Here is a 19265-nt window from a genome sequence, read left to right as displayed (position 1 = left end):
CCAAAGTTGTGATGTTTGGAAGAAACACACAACACTATGGGCTCGATTCACAAAGCAGTGCTAACCCAGTTAGAGACTTTAGGCGTGATAACCATTGCACCACACTGGTGAAAAGCCAGTTTAGGCGTGATAAGTTTAGTTATAATAAGTTTAGGCATGATAAGTTTAGGCATGCTAAGTTTAGATAAGTTTAGATCGCGCGCAAAATACTGCATGCAAAGCAGCGCCATTAAACTCTCTGCGAAGTGCACCAGACTTTGCTAGCGCAAAACTTTTGATCAGCTGTGCACTGCGGTGCTAACCCAGTTGGTGCTTAAACTTATCACGCCTAAACTTATCACATCTAAACTTATCATGCCTAAACTTATCACACCTAAACTTATCACACTTAAACTTATCATGCCTAAACTGAGTTTAGGCATAATAAAGGGCTTTTCACCAGAGTGCTAACTGTTAGCACCGCTTTGTGAATCAGGCCCTATGGGCTCGATTCACAAAGCGGTGCTAACCCAGTTAGAGACTTTAGGCGTGATAACCATTCCACCACACTGGTGAAAAGCCAGTTTAGGCGTGATAAGTTTAGGTGTGATAAGTTTAGGCATGATAAGTTTACATAAGTTTAGATCGCGCGCAAAGTCCCGCACGCAAAGCAGCGCCATTAAACTCTATGCAAAGTGCACCAGACTTTGCTAGTGCAAACCTTTTGATCAGCTGTGCACTGCAGTGCTAACCCAGTTGGTGCTTAAACTTATCACGCCTAAACTTATCACACCTAAACTTATCATGCCTAAACTGAGTTTAGGCATGATAAAGAGCTTTTCACCAGCGTGGTAACTGTTAGCACCGCTTTGTGAATCAGGCCCTATGTGTGGAGAAAAGAGGCACAGCACACCAACATCAAAACCTCATCCCAACTGTGAAGTATGGTGGTGGGGGCATCATGGTTTGGTGCTGCTTTGTTGTGTCAGGGACTCGACGGATTGCAATTATCGAAGGAGAATTGAAATCTCAACTTTATCAAGACATTTTGCAGGAGAACTTAAGGCCATCTGTCCACCAGCTGAAGCTCAGCAGAAGATGGGTATTGCAACAGGACAACGACCCAAAGCATAAAAGTAAATCAACAACAGAATGGCTTAAACAGAAGAAAATATGCCTTCTTGAATGGCACAGTCAGAGTCCTGATCTCAAACTGATTGAGATGCTGTGGCATGACCTCAAAAACGCAATTTACACCACACATCCCAAGAATATTGCTGAACTGAAACAGCTCTGTAAAGAGGAATAGTCAAAACTTACTCCTGACTCCTGACCATTGTGCACATCTGATCTGCAACTACAGGAAACATTTGGTTGAAGTTATTGCTGTCAAAGGAGCTTCAACCAGTTAATAAATCCGAAGGGTTCACATATCTTTTCCACCTGCACTGTGAATGTTTATATGGTGTGTTTAATAAGAACATGGAAACATTTAATTATTTGTGTGGTATTAGTTTAAGCAGACTGTGATTGTCTATTTGTGACTTAGATGAAGATCAGATCACATTTTATGACCAATTTGTGCAGAAATCCATATAATTTCAAAGGGTTCACATACTTTTTATTGCTACTGTACAACTGAGAGCAACTGATTAAGTATAAATGGAGCCGTACTGTGCAGGCGCGGCTGTAATCACACAGGCCCCAATGTGATGGCTGACAAGCCATTGTCAGCAATCTTCTGAGGTTCCGGACTAAGTGACTGGGGACCAGAGGACAGCAAGGAAAGCCTCATTAGTTTTCACAGGCTTTCTTCTCTTTAGGCAAGTATCTGTTTGTGAACCCGAGATTCGGCTTGGGTACACTTTAAGATGAACTTCATTAAACAAGGATACATAAATCAAGAAAGCTAATATAATCCTTAGGACTCAACTGCTAAAATATAAGCCAAAACAGGAAGAGAGCTGTTTCCTAATCGTTGTTACCTACAACCCACACCCAGAAATCTTAAGAAGGCTTGCAAAAGAACTAGGCTGGAACAAAATGAGACATTCCCCTGCCAACGTTGAATGTGTAATGCTGGGAATACACGGTTTGATTCTGAGCCATTTAGATGGCTCGATAGATCATTTCAGACACATCCGATCTCCCGCCCGATCATTTCGCCGCTCGATTCTGCATTGAGGATGGAATAAGATAAGAAAAATTAGTGGAAGATAAAAGAATCGCCTTATGAATCGAGCAGGCAAAACGATCGGGCACAGAGTCAAGCAGCAAAATCGAGCCATGTATGCCCAGCATAAGACAGATCTGAACACACATCTACTCCACTGACAGGATTTCAAAACCAGGTTCACAACATGAACACAAACTGGCACATTTTACTTCTGGGCTAGTGATCTGGTATTATCTGACCATGTGTGCAAAATGCCCCAAAGGAATTTATGTGGGAGAGCAGGACAGACAATCTCTACATGAGTGTATGAAGAGGCACAGGTACACTATTAGCAAATGTGTTATAATAATCCAGTGTCTGAACAATGTTGTTCCCATGGACAAAGCTTAAGTAACCTTAGGTACTAATGGGTGACTTTAAATCACATATGCTGTTATTTAATTCGCTTTTTCTCTTAGGAGATAATTTTTAATCTTGTGGTTAAAATAACTTTTCAGCACTCCACAATTAAAAAAGACAAAAAAGTAGACAAAAAAGTACTTTCAAAAATATTCTAAGTATTGTCTTGCTTGCTGGTGACCTAAAAGGCATTTTATTTATCGGGTGTGAAAATATCAACCAGGAGAAAAAAGGAATTGAATACAGGCCATAGATAGAGGCTAATAGGAGAGACACAATTGAAGCACTGAAAATGGGTGCACGGCGCACCTGTTATTTAGGTGCTGCCATGGCCCAGTGTAAATACCGGCTATGGCTTAACCAAGAGGGTTATTTGAGTGCAGGGCACCTAATTTCTTCTATGTAGTACCAAATGGCACAATCATCAATGAAATTATGGCAATATCTGTTCCTCCGAACAAGACTGAATCTAGGCTCAATCCGAAGGGTGAAAAGGCATTCCCAGCCACGACACCCACTCTAATCTGTGTGGGGGGTCAGTCTAGACTCTGTCAGAGGCAGAGGTCAGCTTTTACCACTACGGAAGTCTGCATGAGGGCAGATCTGCTAGGTCGACCCAGGCAAGGTCTCCAGGCATCTGGCATTAGTAAGAGGAAGCCCCTGTCTCCAGCATAAACCCGTCAGCTGCTGCTGATTTTTCTGGAAAAAGGGGAAACAGGTAAAACAATGGCTACAAGTGGGTTAGTGTTGGGCATGCATTGGTGTGAGAATTAAGATGAAGAGGGGCTTAGTGGAATACTGGTATATTTACCACTATTCTACTATTGGGAATTGGGGATAGTAGAATAGGAAACAAAATTAGTATGTTCTACTATCGGAATTTCCTTACGCTCATTTTAACAGGCGCCATTTTTATATCTACGCAACAAAATGTACACATTGATTCAAAACTGTAAATAGAGGTTTGAAAGGATTGAACAGACATAGCAATTTTTTATGCTGGTATAATGTTGAGTTTAACCACTTGCCGACCGCCCACAGCCGATGGGCGGCAGCAAAGTGGACGCCGAAAGGACCGCAATATGCCCAAGGGCGTTGCATCCTTTCGGCATGCCGGGGGAGTGATCGCGTCATTGATGACGCGCGCTTCCCCCGGCAACTGGCTCCGCCCACCCGCGACGACAACCCGCCGGCCGTTCGGAAGCGCTGTTAACCCCGCGATCGCCGCTACAAAGTGTATAATACACTTTGTAATGTATACAAAGTGTATTATACAGGCTGACTCCTGCCCTGGTGGTCCCAGTGTCCGAGGGACCACCAGGGCAGGCTGCAGGCACCCTAGTCTGCACCCAAACACACTGATCTGCCCCCCCCCCGCCCCCTGATCACCCACAGCACCCCTCAGACCCCCCCTGCCCACCCCCCAGACCACTGTTTGCACCCAATCACCCCCCTAATAACCCATTAATCACTCCCTGTCACTATCTGTCAACGCAAATTTTTTTTAATTTCCTAAACTGCCCCCTGGGGACTCCTGATCACCCCCCACCCATCAGATTCTCCACAGACCCCACCCCCCCCCCCCCGCCCAGACCCATCCCTGTGTACTGTATGCATCTATCCCCCCTGATCACCTGTCAATCACCTGTCAATCACCCGTTAATCACCCATCAATCACCCCCTGACACTGCCACCCAACAATCAGCCCCTAACCTGCCCCTTGTGGGCAATCTGATCACCCACCCACACCATCAGATCGCCCGCAAACCCGCCCTCAGATCACCTCCCAAGTGCATTGTTTACATCTGTTCTCTTCTCTAAACACCCACTAATTACCCATCAATCACCCATCAATCACCCCCTATCACCACCTGTCACTGTTACCTATCAGATCAGACCCTAAACTGCCCCTTGCGGGCACCGAATCAAACGCTAACAACGCTCAGATTGCCCTCAGACCCCCCCTTATCAATTCGCCAGTGCATTATTTACATCTGTTCTTCCCTGTAATAACCCACTGATCACCTGTCAATCACCTGTCAATCACCTATCACCCATCAATCACCCCCTGTCACTGCCACCCATCAATCAGCCCCTAACCTGCCCCTTGCAGGCAATCTGATCACCCACCCACACCATCAGATCGCCCGCAGACCCGCCGTCAGATCACCTCCCAAGTGCATTGTTTACATCTGTTCTCTGCTCTAAACACCCACTAATTACCCATCAATCACCCCCTTTTATTTTTTGTCACAAGTTAGCGAAAAATAACACTTTGTGACAAAAAAAAAAGTTTCCATTTCTTCTAACTTGCGACAAAAAAAAAAATGAAATCTGCCATGGACTCATTATGCTCCTCTCTGAATACCTTGAAGGGTCTACTTTCCAAAATGGGGTCATTTGTGGGGTTAAAATCAATTTCCGCTTACTTGTGACAAAAAATAAAATCTTCTATGAACTCACCATACTCCTAACGGAATACCTTGGGGTGTCTTCTTTATGAAATGGGGTCATTTGTGGGGTTCCTATACTGCCCTGGCATTTTGGAAGCCCTAAACCGTGAGGAGTAGTCTTGAAACCAAATGTCGCAAAATGACCTGTGAAATCCTAAAGGTACTCATTGGACTTTGGGCACCTTAGCGCAGTTAGGGTGCAAAAAAGCGCCACACATGTGGTATCGCCACATGAATTTTGTCAAAAAAATGATTTTTTTTACTTTCTGTGCTGACATTTTTCAAATAAAGTAAAATTTCTGTATACATTTTTGTCCAAATTTATTGTGCTACATGTCTTTGATAAAAAATATCCATTCAGTGTATATTTATTTGTTTGGGTAAAAGTTATAGCATTTACAAACTATGGTGCCAAAAGTGAATTTTCCCATTTTGAAGCATCTCCAACTTTTCTGACCACCTGTCATGTTTTATGAGGTGCTAAAATTCCAGGATAGTATAAATACCCCCAAATGACCCCATTTTGGAAAGAAGACATCCCAAAGTATTCACTGAGAGGCATGGTGAGTTCATAGAAGATTTTATTTTTTTGTCACAAGTTAGCGGAAAATGACACTTTGTGACAAAAAAAAAAGTTTCCATTTCTTCTAACTTGCGACAAAAAAAAAATGAAATCTGCCATGTACTCATTTTGCTCCTCTCTGAATACCTTGAAGGGTCTACTTTCCAAAATGGGGTCATTTGTGGGGTGTGTTTACTGTCCTGGCATTTTGGGGGGTGCTAAAAGGTGCTCATTGGACTTTGGGCCCCTTAGCGCAGTTAGGCTGCAAAAAGTGTCACACATGTGGTATTGCCGTACTCAGAAGTAGTATAATGTGTTTTGGGGTGTATTTTTACACATACCCATGCTGGGTGGGAGAAATATCTCTGTAAATGACAATTGTTTGATTTTTTTTTTCCACACAATTGTCCATTTACAGAGATATTTCTCCCACTCAGCATGGGTATGTGTAAAGATACACCCCAAAACACATTATACTACTTCTCCTGAGTACGGCGATACCACATGTGTGGCACTTTTTTGCACCCTAACTGCGCTAAGGGGCCCAAAGTCCAATAAGTACCTTTAGGATTTCACAGGTCATTTTTGTTTCAAGACTACTCCTCACGGTTTAGGGCCCCTAAAATGCCAGGGCAGTATAGGAACCCCACTAATGACCCCATTTTAGAAAGAAGACACCCCAAGGTATTCCGTTAGGAGTATGGTGAGTTCATAGAAGTTTTTATTTTTTCACAAGTTAGCGGAAATTGATTTTTTTTTTCACAAAGTGTCATTTTCCGCTAACTTGTGACAAAAAATAAAATCTTCTATGAACTCACTATACTCCTAACAGAATACCTTTGGGTGTCTTCTTTCTAGAATGGGGTTATTTGTGGGGTTCCTATACTGCCCTGGCATTTTAGGGCCCCTAAACCGTGAGGAGTAGTCTTGAAACCAAATGTCGCAAAATGACCTGTGAAATCCTAAAGGTACTCATTGGACGTTGGGCCCCTTAGCGCACTTAGGGTGTAAAAAAGTGCCACACATGTGGTACCACCGTACTCAGGAGAAGTAGTATAATGTGTTTTGTGGTGTATTTTTACACATACCCATGCTGGGTGGGAGAAATATCTCTGTAAATGACAATTGTTCGATTTTTTTTTCCACACAATTGTCCATTTACGGAGAGATTTCTCCCACTCAGCATGTGTATGTGTAAAAATACACCCCAAAACACATTATACTACTTCTCCTGAGTACAGCGATACCACATGTGTGACACTTTTTTGCAGCCTAGGTGCGCTAAGGGGCCCAACGTCCTATTCACAGGTCATTTTGAGGCATTTGTTTTCTAGACTACTCCTCACGGTTTAGGGCCCCTAAAATGCCAGGGCAGTATAGGAACCCCACAAGTGACCCCATTTTAGAAAGAAGACACCCCAAGGTATTCCGTTAGGTGTATGGCAAGTTCATAGAAGATTTTATTTTTTGTCACAAGTTAGTGAAAAAAGATACTTTGTGAAAAAAAAACAATAAAAATCAATTTCCGCTAACTTTTGACAAAAAATAAAATCTTCTATGAACTCGTCATACACCTAACAGAATACCTTGGGGTGTCTTTTTTCTAAAATGGGGTCACTTGTGGGGTTCCTATACCGCCCTGGCATTTTACAGGCCCAAAACCGTGAGTAGTCTGGAAACCAAATGTCTCAAAATGACTGCTCAGGGGTATAAGCATCTGCAAATTTTGATGACAGGTGGTCTATGAGGGGGAGAATTTATTGGAACCGTTCATAAGCAGGGTGGCCTTTTAGATGACAGGTTGTATTGGGCCTGATCTGAAGGATAGGAGTGCTAGGGACAGGAGGTGATTGATGGGTGTCTCAGGGGGTGGTTAGAGGGGAAAATAGATGCAATCAATGCACTGGGGAGGTGATCGGAAGGGGGTCTGAGGGAGATCTGAGGGTTTGGCCGAGTGATCAGGAGCCCACACGGGGCAAATTAGGGCCTGATCTGATGGGTAGGTGTGCTAGGGGGTGACAGGAGGTGATTGATGGGTGTCTCAAGGTGTGATTAGAGGGGGGAATAGATGCAAGCAATGCACTGGCGAGGTGATCAGGGCTGGGGTCTGAGGGCGTTCTGAGGGTGTGCTCGGGTGATTGAGTGCCCTAGGGGCAGATAGGGGTCTAATCTGATGGGTAGCAGTGACAGGAGGTGATTGATGGGTAATTAGTGGGTGTTTAGGGTAGAGAACAGATGTAAACAATGCACTTGGGAGGTGATCTGACGTTGAATCTTCGGGCGATCTATTGGTGTGGGTGGGTGATCAGATTGCCCGCAAGGGGCAGGTTAGGGGCTGATTGATGGGTGGCAGTGACAGGGGGTGATTGATGGGTGGCAGTGACAGGGGGTGATTGATGGGTGATTGACAGGTGATCAGTGGGTTATGACAGGGAAGAACAGATGTAAATAATGCACTGGCGAATTGATAAGGGGGGGGGTCTGAGGGCAATCTGAGCGTGTAGGCGGGTGATTGGGTGCCCGCAAGGGGCAGGTTAGGGTCTGATCTGATGGGTAACAGGGACAGGTGGTGATAGGGGGTGATTGATGGGTGATTAATGGGTAATTAGTGGGTGTTTACGGTACAGAACAGATGTAAACAATGCACTTGGGAGGTGATCTGATGTCGGATCTGCGGGCGATCTATTGGTGTGGGTGGGTGATCAGATTGCCCGCAAGGGGCAGGTTAGGGGCTGATTGATGGGTGGCAGTGACAGGGGGTGATTGATGGGTGATTGACAGGTGATTGACAGGTGATCAGTGGGTTATTACAAGGGGGGATAGATGCATACAGTACACGGGGGGGGGGGGGGGGGTCTGGGGGGGCGGGTCTGTGGAGAATCTGAGGGGTGGGAGGTGATCAGGAGGGAGCAGGGGACAGTTTAGGGAATAAAAAAAAAATAGTGTTGACAGATAGTGACAGGGAGTGATTGATGGGTGATTAGGGGGGTGATTGGGTGCAAACAGGGGTCTGGGGGATGGGCAGGGGGGGTCTGAGGGGTGCTGTGGGCGATCAGGGGGCAGGGGGGGGGGAGATCAGTGTGATTGGGTGCAGACTAGTGTGGCTGCAGCCTGCCCTGGTGGTCCCTCGGACACTGGGACCACCAAGGCAGGAGGCAGCCTGTATAATAGGCTTTGTATACATTACAAAGCCTATTATACGCTTTGCATGTGGATATGTGCATTCCTCCGCCCGCCGGCGCTGCTAAGTAGCCGGCGAGCTGGAGGCTAAATCCCCGGCCATCGATCCCCGGCGGAGGATTGCGTCACGGATGACGCGATCGCTCCGCCCATGCCCGTATAAGGACCGCCGCCTCTTGTACATGCGGCGGTCCTTGCAGGATCCACTTTCCGGCCGCCCCTGTGCAGTGGGCGGTCGTTAAGTGGTTAAAGTAAACCTGAGATGGTTCACTAGTCCTTATTCATACTTACTTGGGGCCTCCTCCAGCCCCATAAGCACTGTGGCCTCCCTCGCCATCTTCTTCGGCCTCTCCATTCTGCCATAACAAAGCTTGGTAATCCAGGCAGCGGCGGGCTCCTGCGCATGCGTGGCTTGGCCACGCACGCGCCCCTTATGGCGCTCCTGTCCCCTGGAGAGTTCTGCGCAGTATTACTGTGCAGGCGCAGAACACTCCATTGTAGAGATGGCCCAAACGGTTCGCATGCAAACTTATTAGTGCGAACTTCGGTGGTTCGCATTCGCAATCGAACGTAAACTTTATGGTGGTTCGACCCGCCCCCTATATTACATCATTAGGGTCAACTTTGACCCTCTACATCACAGTCAGCAGGCATGGGGTAGCCAATCAGGCTTCACTCCCTCATGGAGCCCCTCCCCCCCCCTTATAAAAGGCAGGCAGCGTCAGTCATTTCACTCACTTGTGTGGCTGCAGTAATTAGAGAAGGGAGAGCACCTTGCTGCTGACAGGAAAAGCTTAGTTAGGCTCTTGTGTTAGGCTTGTTAGGTTGCTCCTTTTTGTTGATCTTATTGCTAAAAAGCACTGCTCATCCTCAACAGCTCTTTTGAGAGATAATGTTGTTCTTGTGAGCTATTTTTGTGTGTGTGTGTGTGTGTGTGTGTGTCCCACAGACACTTGTCTTGCCTATACAGCCTTGGTAATTCCTACTGTGCCACTGCCAGGCCCAGCACATTCAGTGACTACATGTGTGTGTGACAGGCAGCTGCACATTTGTAATAACAATCACTGCATACCCACCTGTTGTTGTTCAGTGCACCTACCTACCTACCTACGTGACCGCACCTGTTCAGGGTACCTGTGTGTGTGACAGGCAGCTGCACATTTGTAATAACAATCACTGCATACCCACCTGTTGTTGTTCATTGCACCTACCTACCTACCTACGTGACCGCACACAGTGTCACTCCACCTGTTCAGAGTACCTGTGTGTGTGTGACAGGTGCACATTTGTAATACCAATTACTGCATACCTGTTCACTGAACCTGTGTGTCCACACGCTGTTTTATATACCAGTCCGTGCATACCTGTTAACTGCACCTGTGTAACCGCATATTTCTGTACCAGCAGTCACTGCAACCTGTTCACTACACCTGTGTAACTGCACATTGTTGTACCAGCAGTCACTGCAACCTGTTCACTGCACCTGTGTAACCGCACAGTGTTGTACCAGCAGTCACTGCAACCTGTTCAGTGCACCTGTGTAACCGTACATTGTATTAGTCAAGTCAGTGCATACCTTTCACTTCATCCCCCCCAATATGGACAAAACAAGAGGCAGAGCCAGAGGCAGGCCACCTGACAGGTCTGTTCGAGGTCGCTCTGTCGTGATTTTGTGCAGACCTCGACCGAGGTACAGTGTTCAGAAGAAGGCACGCGCCATCAACCCCCAATATTGTCAGGACGTCGTTGACTACTTAACACAAAACACCTCATCTTCCTCAGCTTCCGCACGGAAGCATGGCATATCTTCCTCCTCCTGCTTTGATTCTGGCACCCTACTTAACACTACGTCGGCAGCCATCACCAAAGTGCCATCATCACAGGGCTCAGCTGTGTGGACATTTTTTTGTGTATCTGCCTCAGATGAGAGCAATGCCACCTGTACTCTCTGCCACCGAAAATTGAGCCGTGGAAAGACCAAGACCCGCGTAGGGACAACTACCTTACGAAGGCACATGATTACAAAGCACAAACTGCACTGGGATGACCACCTGAGGAAAAGCAGCACACAAAAGCAAAGCCACACACCGCAGTGTAAGATACCAGGCCGCAATTATTTCTCAAAAAAGGCAATACTTAAACTGTACCACGATGTTGAAAGGCGAGTGGTGACATCTCTGGCACACAGCGTTGGGTCAAGGGTCCATCTGACTATTGATGCCTGGTCTGCAAAGCACGGTCAGGCCTGCCCGAAGACTAAGTCAGTCCCCACACACAGCATCTCTGCCTGCACGCCGTGTGACTGCCTGCCCCAAGGCTAAGTCACTCCCCACACAGCATCTCTGCCTGCAGGCCGCTTGACTGCCTTCTCCGCCACCAACAACAGGGTCCAGGACTCCAGACGGATTCCTGCTATAATAACTTTTCTGGTGCCTGCCTAATTTTTCTGGCAGCACTGCAGCTGCAACAACAAAACAAAAGTCATGTACATGTGTCAATTCCCCTCCGTGATCGTGACCTTGCTGCGGTGAAGGGGCTTACGTATCACAATGAAACAATGACCGCCGGCTATATGAGTGTCTCGGGGGGGGGGGGGGACACTCAAGATAATAAGGTCATTGCTTCATTGTGGACAGACCAAATTCGATCAGCTGGACAGTCACTGTTGCTCTGTCATTGAGCTACCTCAGCCCGGCGACCATATGGGCTTAAAAATCGTTATATTCTGCACTCTGGCCGTGGTGCGCACCGGTCCAGCAGGGCTGTCACTAAACAAACAGCTGTGTGCGATGCGTTACACAGTGAGTTTGGTCTGTCAGTGTGAAGCAGTACTCTAAATACACTCCCTGATTGAAGTTCACGTTCGAGGTTCGCAAACCAAAAATCGGAGGTTTAAGCCATCTCTACTCCAGTGGCGAAAGCGTGGCAGGGCCGGCCTTAGGTTTCACAGCACCCTGCGCGTAAACAGATTTTGGAGCCCCCCCTATTCATGCTCTTCGCACACAGGCACGCACACACACACACACGCCCATGTGCAGGATCCCCTTTGGTGTATATAGGGAAATCCCCCCCCCCCTTAGTGTATATAGGCAGATCCACCCCTTTAAGTATATATAGGCTGATCCCCCTTTAGTATATATAGGCAGATCCCCTTTTAGTGTAGATAGGCAGATCCCCCCCCCCCCCCTTAGTGTATAGAGGCAGATCCCCCTTTAGTGTATAATTAATTACTTAGATCCCTTTTTTTGTGTATATAAGCAGATCCCCCCCCCCTTTAGTGTAGGTAGGCAAATCCCTTTTGGTGTATATAGGTAGACCCCCCCCCCCCTTTGGTGTATATAGGCAGATCCCCCCCTTTAGTGTATGTATATATATATATATATATATATATATATATATATATATATATATATATATATATATATATATAAAACTTGAGCACAGTAGTACCCTGGTTAGTAAACCATGTACCCGTGGTTTTGGCACTGTGAGCAGGTGCCAGGTCGTGCTGAAAAAGGAAATCTTCATCTCCATAAAGCTTTTCAGCAGATGGAAGCATGAACCCACTTTTTAACCAGAAACAGTGGCAGAAGCGCCTGACCTGGGCTACAGAGAAGCAGCACTGGACTGTTGCTCAGTGGTCCAAAGTACTTTTTTCGGTTGAAAGCAACTTTTACATGTCATTCGGAAATCAAGGTGCCAGAGTCTGGAGGAAGACTGTGGAGAGGGAAATGCCAAAATGCCTGAAGTCCAGTGTCAAGTACCCACATTCAGTGATGGTCTGGGGTGCCATGTCAGCTGCTGGTGTTGGTCCGCTGTGTTTTATCAAGGGCAGGGTCAATGCAGCTAGCTATCAGGAGATTTTGGAGCACTTCATGCTTCCATCTGCTGAAAAGCTTTATGGAGATGAAGATTTCATTTTTCAGCACGACCTGGCACCTGCTCACAGTGCCAAAACCACTGGTAAATGGTTTACTGACCATGGTATTACTGTGCTCAATTGGCATGCCAACTCTCCTGACCTGAACCCCATAGAGAATCTGTGGGATATTGTGAAGAGAAAGTGGAGAGACGCAAGACCCAACACTCTGCACTGGCGCACTGAAGGGGTTGTTCCAGGTGTCTGGAACCACCCCCTTGCACCTAGACTGGAAGTGCCTCCGGAATCTGAGCAGCGGCAGCCACTGAATGTAATAGTGCAGCTTGCTCATGTGTGTGCGCAGTAGGGGGGCCCAGGGCCCGCTAGCCGTGTGGGGGGGGAGCGCTGTCACCCTCCCTATTGAGGGACCCCCCAGCCAGATATGCTGCTTCTTCCCCGCAGCCCCGCAGTCTCCCGGAGGCAGATCAGGGCTACGGCAAGATGGCTGCCGAAGCCCTGCTCTGGAGACTGTGTCTCCAGTACAGGGCTTCGGGAGCCATCTTGCCGTAGCCCTGCACTCTGCCTGTCAGCGCGGGAGATGTGCTGCAGGAGGATCATCGGGGAGCTGGTGCCAGATGCCGGGAGAGGAGAAGACTTCTGTCAGGTAAGTGATTTGTTTTTTTTTCACAGGTGCATTTTTTTTCTAGTTTCTGCTGCCTACATTACGATTTTCAGGTGTCTGCTGCCCACATTACGATTTTCAGGTGTCTGCTGCCCACATTACGATTTTCAGGTGTCTGCTGCCCATATTACGACTTTCAGGTGTCTGCTGCCCATATTACGATTTTCTGGTCACTGCTGCCCACATTGCGATTTTCAGGTGTCTGCTGCCCACATTACGATTTTCTGGTCTCTGCTGCCCACATTGCGATTTTTTTAGGTGTCTGCTGCCCACATTACGATTTTCAGGTGTCTGCTGCCCACATTACGATTTTCTGGTCACTGCTGCCCACATTGCGATTTTTAGTTGTCTGCTGCCCACATTATGATTTTCAGGTGTCTGCTGCCCACATTGCGATTTTCAGGTGTCTGCTGCCCACATTGCGATTTTCAGGTGTCTGCTGCCCACATTACGATTTTCATGTGACTGCTGCCCACATTACGATTTTCTGGTCACTGCTGCCCACATTGCGATTTTCAGGTGTCTGCTGCCCACATTACGATTTTCATGTGACTGCTGCCCACATTACGATTTTCTGGTCACTGCTGCCCACATTACGATTTTCTGGTCACTGCTGCCCACATTGCGATTTTCAGGTGTCTGCTGCCCACATTACGATTTTCAGGTGACTGCTGCCCACATTGCGATTTTCAGGTGTCTGCTGCCCACATTGCGATTTTCAGGTGTCTGCTGCCCACATTACGATTTTCTGGTCACTGCTGCCCACATTGCGATTTTCTGATGACTGCTGCCCACATTGCGATTTTCAGGTGTCTGCTGCCCACATTGCGATTTTCAGGTGTCTGCTGCCCACATTACGATTTTCTGGTCACTGCTGCCCACACATTGCGATTTTCTGGTGCCTGCTGCCCACATTGTGATTTTCTGGTGACTGCTGCCCACTTTACGATTATTTTCTGATGACTGCTGGCTGCTGCCCACATTACGATTATTTTCTGATGGCTGCTGCCCACATTACGATTATATATATATACACTGGCTGTATGCAGGGGGAACTGGCTATATACACTGGCTATATGCAGGGGGATCTGGCTATATACACTGGCTATATGCAGGGGGAGGCATCTGGCTGCACACAGTGGGTATATGGGTATATACAGGGGGGGGATCTCTGGCTATATATACAGGGGATCTGACTATATACACTGGCCATATATACAAGGGGGATCTGGCGAAATACAAGGGGGAATGTACTGAACGGGGAGTTATCTGGCTATATACTATAAATGGGGATCATATGGTTACTTATCCTAACTGGGGGGGGCCTCATCTGGCTACCTGTGTGATAAATGGGGGTCATCTGGTCACCTATACTAAAGAGGGGTGGGGTAATTTCGTTATCCATAATAAAGGGGGGTTATCTGGCTACTTAATCACTGCCACATTATATATATTTTGGCGAAACACTACTGCATCATGTGTATTTTGTAGGGAAACACTGCGCATTGTGTGTATTTTGTGGAGAAATGCTGTGCATCATGTGGATTTTGTGGGCAAACGCATGCGGCGGTAGTGTGCGGCTTGCCAAAAGAGACCTATCAGGAACCCCCCCCTTGAAAATCCTGAATTTGCCCCTGCTCTGGATGAGCTTAAGGCTGCTATCGAAGCATCCTGGGCCTCCATAACACCTGAGCAGTGCCACAGGCTGATTGCCTCCATGCCACGCCGCATTGAAGCAGTCATTTCTGCAAAAGGATTCCCGACCAAGTATAGAGTGCATAACTGAACATAATTATTTGAAGGTTGACTTTTTTTGTTTTAAAAACACTTTTCTTTTATTGGTCGGATAAAATATGCTAATTTTTTGAGATAGGAAATTTGGGTTTTCATGAGCTGTATGCCAAAATCATCATTAAGAAAAACAATAAAAAGCTTGAACTACTTCAGTTGTGTGTAATTAATCTAAAATATATGAAAGTCTAATGTTTATCAGTACATTACAGAAAATAATGAACTTTATCACAATATGCTAATTTTTTGAGAAGATCCTGTATATCGATCACCATTTAATGTATAGGTGTAATGAATTGTGACATGTCAGCTGCGGTGGATGGCATTACCACCGCAGCTACTTCTGGTTCTTTGCCTACCAGTTTCCCCGCCAGTCTCCCCGCACCTCGGGCGTCTAGCACGCCGAGGACGGGTGTCTCTGCTGCTCACAGGGGTGCATTAGGCATTAGCGCGTGCGCGCCCTCGGCAGGATCTTTATGCCAGGAGGAGGCGCATCAGCTGACCGGCCGGTTGGCTGACGTCAGAAGGTACGCTCACCACTGCTGATTGGTGGATGGCGGTGGGCGCGCCTAAAGGGTCTCCTCCGCTTCTTAAGCTCGGCGGATTCAGTGGCAACTTGTCTGCTGTTGCGATCACTTCGTGCTAGCGCTCAGACCTTAGCTAGATCCGGTGTGCTTTGATCTGGGAGGAAACCGGGGATTTCACACAGTGTTAGGATTGTGCATTACTATTGTATTATTTGTTGATGACTCTGGCTTGCTCTGACTATTCTTACTCTTTGTGATTCTGTCTATTTGCCCATCTGATCCCGTTGCCTACTCTGCCTGAATACTGTTACTCTCTCTGCGCAGTGAATCTGTACCTTAGCCCATCTGATATTGTTGCTGACCTTGCCTGTCTACCCAATTCTCCTCGGCCTTACGATTCTGTACTGTATCTGCCTGCCTGTTGCCTACTCGATTAGTCTGACCCTTCTACCCTACCAGAGAGCCCTTGTCTCTGGTGAGGAGCGTAGTACTGCTAATACCCACCAGCTCCTCTGGTGAGGTAGAGTCAACCTAGCAGTACCTACTGTTGCACCATTCACTAAACACAGTGCAGTAAAGTGTGACCAGATCACGATATTCCTCAGTGTTGCTATATTTGCATTATTGGTGATTTTGCAGATCACCTTATAATCAGATATAGTATCTGTATTGTTTGGTGATACTGAAGATCACCAAAGAATCAGATTCTTGTATTTGCTGACACTATTCGTGACAATAGGCGGAGCTACCACTCGCAGCAGCCACAGACAACCCCTGAGCCAGCAAATAGAAATGCGGCTAGGGCCAGTTGAATGCACATCACGTGCACCCCCCTGGATGTCAGCTCCCTGAGCGATCGCTCCGGTTGCTCAGGTCAAAGGCCGGCCATGGGCAGGGGCACGTGCATGGCTGAGGCATGCATGCACAGGAGCCCGGGACTGGTGGCGACTGACTGGATTACCGGGAGTCATAGAGCCAGAACAGAGGGGCCTAAGAGGAAGTGCAGGGAAGCCACGGTGCTCATGGGGCTGGAGGAAGCCCCAAGTAAGTATAAATAAGGGCCAGTGTACCACCTCAGGTACACTTTAAGGCCAAGTATAGGTGACACAAGGGGTAATTAGTTAGGTAGGGGTAATACTTTCACTACCAAACGAATAATTGCTGTTATTTACTGCAGCAGCAATCATTCAAGGGCATGCATGCATGGTGCCAACAGGGGCACTCGACATTATACTGATTGTCATCTGATATCGGCAACATCTGTTGATCATCAGACATTTTAAACAACTTCAGAGAATCTGAAGTTAATTTAAAAAAAAAAAAAAAAAACCCAGATACTGGAACGTGGGAACTGTGAGAGGAACGAGAAGGCTCTATAGGACCCAGAGCCTTTCCTCTCCTTAGGTAAGTAACTGTTGTTTTTTTTGTTTTTGTTTTTAATTCACTTCAGACTCACTTTAAAGTGTACTTAAGGCGTGGGGGGGGGGGGGTGTTAGCAAATGTGACACAGAGGCCTGCTCCCCGCTCTATGCCTCTGTTCCTTCCGTGTTTCTCTCTACCCATCCCCCATCCCCCCCCCCAGCAGTGCTCTGACCCCCTGAATCTACCGACATTGATCTTGTTGGTAGACTTACAGGGATGGAGCATCCCTTGCAGGAGAGGCACTACAGAAAAATGTCCCCTCTGGCGTTAGGAATGTGTCTTCCCCTGCTCTCAATGGCCAGCTTTGCCCCTCTCCATCGCCTCCCTGCATTCTGTGTTTCACGGACTTTTAAAAAAAAAACAACTTAGTGATGTATGGCCACAGGAACAGTGGGGAGCGACGGTAATTTTGTATTTATTTGTTTATTTAAGTATGTATATAGCGCCGACATATTACGCAGCACTGTACAAAGTATATATTGGCTTGTCACTAACTGTCCCTCAGGGGGCTCACGATCTAGTCTCTACCATAGTAATATGTCTCGTGTAATGCATATTAGAAACACAAAGGAAAGGGCAGCACCAGTAACACATGAATCAAGACAGCTCATTAAAATAATTCATAATAGGCTCACAGCCTCCGTCAACTTCCACCGGCAGTGACATGACCCTCTGCGTTCCAGTACTATCCTAGGTGGTGTTGGCTCATTTCCTGGGTAGGGATACGCAAGAGGGAAAAAATAGTGCAGACTGCGCTTTGAGTTGGTAACGCTGCGCTATGAAATACACTTACGGACGATTTCTTGGGTTTATTGCATGTAATAAAATATATCCCGATCCGTATTTCGGCCTCACGCCTTCATCAGGGGGACGATTTCTTGGGTTTATTGCATGTAATAAAATATATCCCGATCCGGATTTCGGCCTCACGCCTTCATCAGGGGATCCCCTGATGAAGGCGTGAGGCCGAAATCCGGATCGGGATATATTTTATTACATGCAATAAACCCAAGAAATCGTCCGTAAGTGTATTTCATAGCGCAGCGTTACCAACTCAAAGCGCAGTCTGCACTATTTTTTCCCTCTTGCGTATCCCTACCCAGGAAGTGAGCCAACACCACCTAGGATAGTACTGGAACGCAGAGGGTCATGTCACTGCCGGTGGAAGTTGACGGAGGCTGTGAGCCTTCTCGCGTGAGCTCGGATCCGAGCCGCGCGGAATAGGAACTATTCATATACGCTGACACGGACGGTAGGCTCAGAGGTTTCTGCATGAAAGTATTTGTCACCTGAGAAAGGTACTGTGATACATCTTTACTCATGACCGGACACATTATCAAGTCTAAGCAAGTATAGCCGCTTCCCCACACGAGTTGTGTTGGAACTGTTACATCAGACCTTGCTGCACTGACAGGACTTGTCACAATTGGATTTAACTATTAGAGTGTCTGTTGTCTGAGCGCCAGGTGCTCTAGTTTTTATTGTATCCTCCCTTTAGGGCTTGGGGACTGGCCCTGAGTACACCTGTGCTGCTCTGCATTCACATTGCGCCACTGCCCATATCTCTATTGAATTCATAATAGGGACAGTGTGTGCAGAAAGGATCTGAACCTAAAGCATAATGTAACAAAAAAAGACAAAATCCAAACAAGACCGCACCACACCAAAATGTCCAAAAAATAAATAATGAGCTTTATTGGAGTATATAATTGCACAGGAAATAAAAAATTGATTAAAACCAAAGACTCCAGGTAACACACATTTGATATATATTAAGTGATAAGATATAAATAAATAAATCAGCCCAAATTCTTCCTTCAATTCCAAGGTAAATGACAGAGTAAATCGTGGGATGAGTAAAGTGCCTAGTGCTAAACAGATTTTAGGACAAAATCCAAAAAAGTGCAAATAGTGTGAACAAGGTGCCCAGAGTGCAGGAGGTAAAAGGAAGTGACAAACGCTATACAGTGCAAAAACCAATCCGCAGGGTGTAAAAATAGAAGTGAAACAGTGGTCCAACAGGGACCAAAGACGAATGGAGAACAAGGTGCAAAGAAGGTCTCACCACAATAATGAGAAGGAGGAAGGAGAAGGAGAAGGAAGGGCTGCGTGTGCCTGGAAGGTCTGCCCTTCCTTCTCCGCCTTCATCATTGAATTCTCTGTTGAACTCAAACTGAACTCTGAGCTTTACGATCCTGCCAGGTCTGGCTAATATACAACCTCAATAGCCAGGTC

The sequence above is a fragment of the Hyperolius riggenbachi genome, chromosome 11, assembly GCF_040937935.1.
Source record: "Hyperolius riggenbachi isolate aHypRig1 chromosome 11, aHypRig1.pri, whole genome shotgun sequence".
NCBI classification, from domain to species: Eukaryota; Metazoa; Chordata; class Amphibia; order Anura; family Hyperoliidae; genus Hyperolius; species Hyperolius riggenbachi.
This window is presented reverse-complemented; position numbering follows the sequence as displayed.